General features: G+C 42.5%; 1 pseudogene; it reads right to left on the bottom strand.

The window, feature by feature from the left end:
* Positions 1–6,623: 6,623 nt before the first annotated feature.
* LOC115168334 (actin-related protein 5-like) lies at positions 6,624–8,764 on the bottom strand (annotated as a pseudogene).
* Between the last annotated feature and the right edge of the window lie 341 nt (positions 8,765–9,105).

Raw genomic sequence — 9,105 nt, 5'->3', positions numbered from 1 at the left:
CAGTGGGAACCACACATGCGGAGATCATCCGTTCACCTACTTTGCGTCTCACAAAGACACAGTGGCTGGAACCAAAAATCTAATTTGGACTCATCAGACCAAAGGACAGATTTCAACTGGTCTAATGTCCATCGCATGTTTCTTGGCCCAAGCAAGTCTCTTTTTCTTATTGGTGTTCTTTAGTAGTGGTTTCTTCGCAGCAATTCAACCATGAAGGCCTGATTCACGCAGTCTCCTCTGAACAGTTGATGTTGAGATGTGTTTGTTATTTGAACTCTGTGAAGGATTTATTTGGGCTGCAATTTCTGAGGCTGGTAACTGTAATAAACTTATCCTCTGCAGCAGAGGTAACTCTGGGTCTTCCTTTCCTGTGGCGGTCCTCATGGGAGCCAGTTTCATCATAGCGCTTGATGTTTCTTTTGACTACACTTGAAGAAACTTTCAAAAGTCTTGAAATTTGTCTTAAAGTAATGATGGACTGTTGTTTCTCTTTGCTTATTTGAGCTGCTCTTGACATAATATGGACTTGGTCTTTTACCAAATAGGGCTATCTTCTGTATACCTCGTCACAACACAACTCAAACAACACAACTCAAACGTAATAAGAAGGAAAGAAATTCCACAAATTAACTTTTAAGAAAGCACACCTGTTAATTAAAATGCATTCCAGGTGACTACCTCATGAAGCTGGTTGAGAGAATGCCAAGAGTGTGCAAAGCTGTCATCAAGGCAAAGGGTGGCTACTTTGAAGAATCTCAAATATAAAATAGATTTGTTTAACACTTTTTTTGGTAAATACATGATTCCATATGTGTTAATTCATAGTTGTGATGTCTTCACTATTATTATTATACAATGTAGACAATAGTAAAAATAAAGACCCTTGAATGAGTAGGTGTGTCAACTTTTGACTGGTACTGTATGTAAATAAGTTAGTTTTTTTATCTTCAATAAATTTGCTAAAATTTCTAAAAACCTGTTTTTGCTTTGTCACTATGAGGTATTGTGTGTAGATAGATTTGTTTCCCTTATCAATCTACAAAACTATTTTTAAAGTCAAGGGGTCTGAATCTTTTCCGAATGCACTGTATAATGTCGGGTCGGGAAGATGAAATCTCTTTTTTTTTTACACCTTTATTTAACCAGGTAGGCTAGTTGAGAACAAGTTCTCATTTGCAACTGCGACCTGGCCAAGATAAAGCAAAGCAGTTCGACACATACAACAACACTGTCACGTCCTGACCATAGTAAGAGGTTATTTTCTATGGTAGAGTAGGTCAGGGTGTGACAGGGGGTGTTGTGTTTTTCTATGTTTTCTATTTCTATGTTGTTGGTTTTTGGGTTGATCTCCAATTGGAGGCAGCTGGTCCTCGTTGCCTCTAATTGGAGATCATATTTAAGTAGGGGTTTTTCTTCCTGGGTTTTGTGGGTGATAATATTTGTGAGTAATGTTTGTTTTCCTCTGCGTCAGTTTGTTGTTTTGTAAATTTCAGTAATTTGATGTATTGCATAGTTTCACGGATTAAATAAATATGTCGAACGAAACACACGCTGCACTTTGGTCTGCTCCTTTAAACAGCCGTGACAAACAGTTACACATGGAATAAACAAGCATACAGTCACTAATACAGTAGAAAAAGTCTATACAGTATGTGCAAATGCGGTAGGATAATGGAGGTAAGGCAATAAATAGGCCATGGTGGTGAAGTAATTACAATATAGCAATTAAACACTGGAATGGTAGATGTGCAGAAGATGAATGTGCAAGTAGAGATACTGGGGTGCAAAGGAGCAACATAAATAAATACAGTATGGGGATGAGGTAGTTGGATGGGCTGTTTACAGATGGGTTATGTACAGGTGCAGTGATCTGTGAGCTGCTCTGACAGCTGGTGCTTAAAGCTAGTGAGATAGATATGAGTCTCCAGCTTCAGTGATTGTTTTTGCAGTTTGTTCCAGTCATTGGCAGCAGAGAACTGGAAGGAAAGGCGGCCAAAGGAGGAATTGGCTTTTGGGGGTGACCAGTGAGATATACCTGCTGGAGTGCGTGCTACGGGTGGGTGGTACTATGGTGACCAGTGAGCTGAGATAAGGCGGGGCTTTACCTAGCAGAGACTTGTAGATGACCTGGAGCCAGCGGGTTTGGCGACGAGTATGAAGCGAGGGCCAGCCAACGAGAGTGTACAGGTCGCAGTGGTGGGTAGTATATGGAGCTTTGGTGACAAAACAGATGGCACTGTGATAGACTGCATCCAATTTGTTGAGTAGAGTGTTGGAGGCTATTTTGTAAATGACATCGCCGAAGTCGAGGATCGGTAGGATAGTCAGTTTTACGAGGGTATGTTTGGCAGCATGAGTGAAGGAAGCTTTGTTGCGAAATAGGAAGCCGATTCTAGATTTAATTTTGGATTGAAGATGCTTAATGTGAGTCTGGAAGGAGAGTTTACATTCTAACCAGACACCTAGGTATTTGTAGTCGTCCACATATTCTAAGTCAGAACCGTCCAGAGTAATGATGCTGGACGGGCGGGAAGGTGCGGGCAGCGATCGGTTGAAGAGCATGCATTTAGTTTAACTTGCATTTAAGAGCAGTTGGAGGCCACGGAAGGAGAGTTGTATGGCATTGAAGCTCGCCTGGAGGTTAGTTAACACAGTGTTCAAAGAAGGGCCAGAGGTATACAGAATGGTGTCGTCTGCGTAGAGGTGGATCAGAGAATCACCAGCAGCAAGAGCGACATCATTGATGTATACAGAGAAGAGAGTCGGCCCGAGAATTGAATCCTGTGGCACACACATAGAGACTGCCAGAGGTCCGGACAACAGGACCTCCGATTTGACACACTGAACTCTATCAGAGAGGTAGTTGGTGAACCAGGTGAGGCAATCATTTGAGAAATCAAGGCTGTTGAGTCTGCCGATAAGAATGTGGTGATTGACAGAGTCGAAAGCCTTGGCCACGTCGACGAATACGGCTGCACAGTAATGTCTCTTATCGATGGCGGTTATGATATCGTTTAGGACCTTGAACGTGGCTAAGGTGCACCCATGACCAGCACTGAAACCAGATTGCATAGCGGAGAAGGTACGGTGGGATTCGAAATGGTCGGTAATCTGTTTGTTAACTTGGCTTTCGAAGACCTTAGAAAGGCAGGGTAGGATAGATGTAGGTCTGTAGCAGTTTGGGTCTAGAGTGTCTCCCCCTTTGAAGAGGGGGATGACCGCGGCAGCTTTCCAATCTTTGGGAATCTCAGACGATACGAAAGAGAGGTTGAACAGGCTTGTAATAGGGGTTGCAACAATTTCAGGAGATAATTTTAGAAAGAGAGTCCAGATTGTCTAGCCCGGCTGATTTGTAAGGGTCCAGATTTTGCAGCTCTTTCAGAACATCAGCTATCTGGATTTGGGTGAAAGAGAAATGGGGGAGGCTTGGGCGAGTTGCTGTGGGGGGTGGAGGGCTGTTGATCGGGGTAGCCGTAGAAAAATGCTTTTTGAAATTCTCAATTATAGTGGATTTATCGGTGGTGACAGTGTTTCCTAGCCTCAGTGCAGTGGGCAGCTGGGAGGAGATGCTCTTATTCTCCATGGACTTTACAGTGTCCCAGAACTTTTTTGAGTTTGTGCTACAGGATGCACATTTCTACTTGAAAAAGCTAGCCTTAGCTTGACTAACTGCCTGTGTATATTGGTTCCTAACTTCCTTGAAAAGTTGCATATCACGGGGCTATTCGATGCTAATGCAGTACGCCACAGGATGTTTTTGTGCTGGTCAAGGGCAGTCAGGTCTGGAGTGAACCAAGGGCTATATCTGTTCCTGGTTCAGAATTTTTTGAACAGGACATGCTTATTTAAGATGGTGAGGAAGGCTTTTTTTAAAGAATAACCAGGCATCCTCTACTGACGGGATGAGGTCAATATCCTTCCAGGATACCCGGGCCAGGTCGATTAGAAAGGCCTGCACGCTGAAATGTTTTAGGGAGCGTTTGACAGTGATGAGGGGTGGTCGTTTGACCGCAGATCCATTACGGATGCAGGCAATGAGGCAGTGATCGCTGAGATCTTGATTGAAAACAGCAGAGGTGTATTTAGAGGGCAGGTTGGTTAGGATGATATCTATGAGGGTTCCCGTGTTTACGGATTTGGGGTTGTAGCTGGTGGGTTCCTTGATCATTTGTGTGAGATTGAGGGCATCAAGGTCAAATAAAACATATCTGACCGTATACCACGGGTATGAAAAAAACATATATTTGTACTGCTTTATTTAAGTCAGTAACCAGTTTATAATAGCAATAAGGCACCTGGGGGTTTGTGGTATATGACCAATATACCATGGCTAAGGGCTGTATCCAGACACTCCGCATTGGGTCGGGCATAAGAACAGCCCTTAGCCGTGGTATATCGGCCATATACCACACCCCCTCAGGCCTTGTTTTTTAAATATATCACGGCTGTCAGACAATCAGCATTCAGGGCTGGAACCACCCAATTTATAATACACATTATACAACGTGAGGTCTAATCCTGAATGCTGGGGTCTAATCCTAAATGCCGATTAGTTAAAAGCGCATTCCAGACGGTGTCTATTCCACAAGTTACCACCGACTAAATATATGACGTTAAAATGCTTATTTACTCTGTTCCATCTGACTGCGCAATCAACTGTCTCATCAGCCCAGCCAATAGAACGAAAGACCAGCCGGCTTGGGTAGTAACCCTAGATATTTATTTATAGACTAATACAAATCAGTAACGGATTTAGGTATGGGCGACATGGGCAGCCGCCCGGGTCGGCACGGGGTGGTTCGCCCAGGGCGCCATACAAGCTAGAACCACCACATACACTTGAAACAAATAGCCAAACCGACAACTGCAGACAAAAATGCTTTCTGCTACTAAGATCAGTGAAATGTAGGCTAAACTGACAACGGAATTCTGAATTCTGGCTCCAAACACCGGCTTCTCGGGCATTATCACATTCATACAACGGGATACCAATATATTCAAATAATGATTGATATATTTTCATTAAAAACGTTATTTTTATTAATTTATTCATACTATTTCATCCTTCCACAATATATAGTCCGGGGGAAAAAATCTAGGCTTACTACCCAAGCCGGCTGGTCATTCGTTCTATTGGTTCGGTTACCAAGGATGCGACCCAGTCGTTCAGTCTTTTTGTTCTGTATCTATGGACGCGACCCAGTCGTTAGTTCTAAATGTTCCATTGCCATACTGGCAACGTTCTTATTCCTTGCTTGCTAGCCAACTACTGCTAATTTACAGTCACGTCAAACAGTGCAGACAGAATAACAACAGGAGATGCATTTGTTTAAGCTGTTTCTAGTGACATTTATTTGGATACATCCATAACAATGAGCTAATGAGGCGCGATTTCGCCTGGCTTAGAACATGTTCTCTCATTAGGACTTGTTCAGAGGAGCTAGCCAACAACACAGCTAACACAACGATTTCAAACTGAAGCTGGAAAGACTGCAAACTAGCTGCACTTCGTTTTACCTTTTTCCAATTGACATTTCTTTGTATATATCCATAAAAATGATGCCAGCCGATTCATGATTTCTAATGGTTGAGAAACGCTGCCTGCCTCTCTCTCTCTCGTCCTGACTCTTGACCATTACACGTTCATTCACTACTATGGGACAGTTGGAGATCGAATTTGAAAATTAAAACAATGTTACAAATGTCGGAGAGACAGACGGGTTTATACAAATTTCTGTTGTTGAAAACGAAATGTTAGTCGAAAAGAAATATGAGATAATGTCTCGATTATTTTTTATAGTGGAGATCAAGTTTATAACTTCCCTACCTGGGTTAACGAGACTATGGATTGCGCAGTCAGATGGAACAGAATGAATAGGCATTTTAAAGTCAGATTTAGCCGGTGGTAATTTGTGGAATAGACACCGGCTGAAATGCGCTTTTAACTAATCAGCATTCAGGTTTAGACCCACCCGTTGTATGCTGTTCTGTACTCTACTGTTCGGTACTCTACTGTTCGGTACTCTACTGTTCGGTACTCTACTGTTCGGTACTCTACTGAGCTCTATTGTGCTGTACTTTAATGTTCAAAATTGTGAAACAGACTGCTATTAGTTCAGATTTGGTCCGGTTCTGACCAACCAAATTTGGTTTTGTTTGGGGACAGAGCTCATTAAAATAGTCACTGTGTACAATAATACCCAAATATGCAAAAGAGGATATTGCATATTTATACCTTTGTGTATCTTTTCAGGATGCATCCCTATGAAGAGAATGACATTCATTTCCATAATTATGCATTTCTGTGGAGTACAGATCAGGGATCCGTGATACCGCAATTCCATTACCAGGTGTAAGTCCACCTCACTTACTTTAGTTGAATAACCAACAGATATTTGTTCTAAGTCATTGTGTCATGCCATAGCTGACCCCCATTCTTTCTGCAGGAATTATTCAATCCTAATTTGGAGCAGATATGTAAGAGTTTTTGGAAAACGTGGACACATTAAAAAACGGAGGGAGATTTTAACAAAATTCTGTTACCAAACATTGCATCTGCATAGTTTTTCCAGTAAATGTGTTTTTGTAAAATGTTCAGTGTAAATTGTTAAACATAGTCCTTGTGCATAAGGTTGTATGGTTTATTAAACTTTGAAATCAATGTTTTTTGTTTGGAGTACATTTTAAGTGAGAAATTGGACTATGCGTAATTCTGAGACTGTGGAATTGCACAGCAGTTAAGGGTCATGGTTGACAAAGTGGTTAAAAGATAATGGTTCTTCCCTGCGGGGCCAATAGTTTATCCAGACGCTCTTGGTCCTGCTGCAGCATCTCTTCCCTGCGCCAGGCGTTTATCTCCTGCAGCCTGCGCAGCTGCTGGGCGCGTCTCTCCTGCATCTCCTCCACAATCACCACGCCGCCCAGAACCATGGCAGAGAAGGGCAGCTGCATGCGTTGCACCTCCTGCTCATAGAACTCTGCACTGCACCACTTCTCCAGCTCTGAGGTAGAGAGAGAGAGAGTCAGGCAATGATATATAAATATGATATATAAAGCAAAGCACCACATACTGTTTCATACAATCTCAATGCATCTCTCTGGCCCCATGGCAGGCAGACCTTGGTGGTAGTCTGTAGCTGTGTTTGTGGAGCAGCTCTATGACGTAGAGGGTGACGGCCGCCAGGTGACCAGTGTACTTCAGCTGGAAAAGACGCTGGAGGTAGGACACCACCTGGCTCCCGCCCACGTTCACACGCATCCAGCCTGGGGAAACACCAGAGGACATGTTACATCTGGTGAGATGTCGTCCCAACTCCTCTAGCATGAAAACAAACAATAGAGGATTTGGCAAAAGAATAGACAGATCTGGCTACCTGGTTGAGTATGAGTGGAGTCACCTAAAACCTCATGTTACTGTGTCTACCTTCCATTGATAACAGGTAGTATGTGAGCGCAGTGGTAACTGGAGGACAGGACAATGCCCGTGTGTGTGTGGGGGGGGGGAGTTGCAGAGAGCAGTGTTGTAATATAAGCTGTACAGGCTATCCACCCAATAGGATACATGAGGGCAGTGGTGTAAAGTACTTAAGTAAAAATACTTGAACGTACTACTTAAGTAGTTTTTGGGGGTATCTGTACTTTAGTTTACTATTTATATTTTTGACAACTTATACTTTTTACTCCATACATTTTCCTTGACACCCAAATGTACTCGCTACATTTTGAAAGCTTAGCAGGACAGGAAAATTGTGTAATTCACACACTTATCAAGAGAACATCCCTGGTCATCCCTACTGCCTCTGATCTGGTGGACTCACTCAACACATACTTTGTTGGTAAATTATGTCTGAGAGTTAGAGCATGCCCCTGGCTATGCGCAAATAAAAAATAAAATGATGCTGTCTGGTTTGCTTTATAAGGCATTTGAAATGATTTATACTTTTACTTTTGATACTTAAGTATATTTGAGCAATTATATTTACTTCTGATACTTAAGTATATTTAAAAACAAATACTTTTAGACTTTTACTGAAGTAGTATTTTACTGGGTGACTTTCATTTACTTGAGTCCCCCACCACTGCATTGGGGACTCTGTAGCACTCAAAGAGCAGCACTGACATCATCTGGCGACTGTGCAGCGGGTTGCAGGGCGCCTCTGTGAGAACTATCGATGTTCAACACTGCCCTAAAACATGGGGAGAGAAACCTCATCAGATGTGTCTGAACGAGCAGCTATCTAGTTAACTACCTTTGTCCGCGTAAGTTGAATTCAAGAGTGAGAGGGCACAACAGTCAACAGGACAGGCAACAAAGAAAATGTGGAACAACTTAAACGCCTCACATCAGCACCAACTCCGAGGTGGCTGAATCGAACAGCAGCTCCTGTATCTCGAAGTTTACAACCACATTTCGGTCGAGCCGGCTTTTCAGGAGCCATCGCAAGGGCTCGAGGTTGGAGATGCCATTACGGATTTGGGATTCACTGCGAGCTGTCCCTCTGATCCTCGCCGCCAAGGATTTGAGCAGAAGCCGCGGAGCGCCTACTGTAGTTAGTCCCCTTTGCATGCTCAACCGGCCCTCCTTTGAAAATAGCCGTTATCTATTACCATTGGGACCGGTGTTGATTGTAAGCATTCGGCAGCAATTTAGACAATCATGTCGGGAGATGATTTGTAGTCATGAAATTAAAATATTTTGCAAGTTGTGTCTGTTTTGGAAGTCATTTTGAAAGGGTGTTACTACAAAATACGGGCGACTCGAAGGCTTGTGTGAGCATCCAAAAGTTCCGGGATGCTCAGAACATTTTTACAAGGTAACAATCATTTTATTAATGTGAAGGTAGTTCAATATTAAAATATGTATATATTACATCCTCTATTGTAGATCCCCTAACAACTATTGTTTTAGGACTATGTATTTATATATTCTGTAGTCTATTTACTGGCATCTGTCAGTGTCATTTACTACCATTTTTGTTTTTATATGGATGCATTGCTTTATCAACAATATTGTTTGTTTCCTCAATGAACATGTTAATGTGAGTACAGACTGGGTGTGATAACCTACTGTATGACCCAGAACCCGTTTACAGTTGGACTAATGCA

The sequence above is a fragment of the Salmo trutta genome, chromosome 30 (assembly GCF_901001165.1).
Source record: "Salmo trutta chromosome 30, fSalTru1.1, whole genome shotgun sequence".
NCBI lineage: Eukaryota > Metazoa > Chordata > Actinopteri > Salmoniformes > Salmonidae > Salmo > Salmo trutta.
This window is presented reverse-complemented; position numbering and strand designations above follow the sequence as displayed.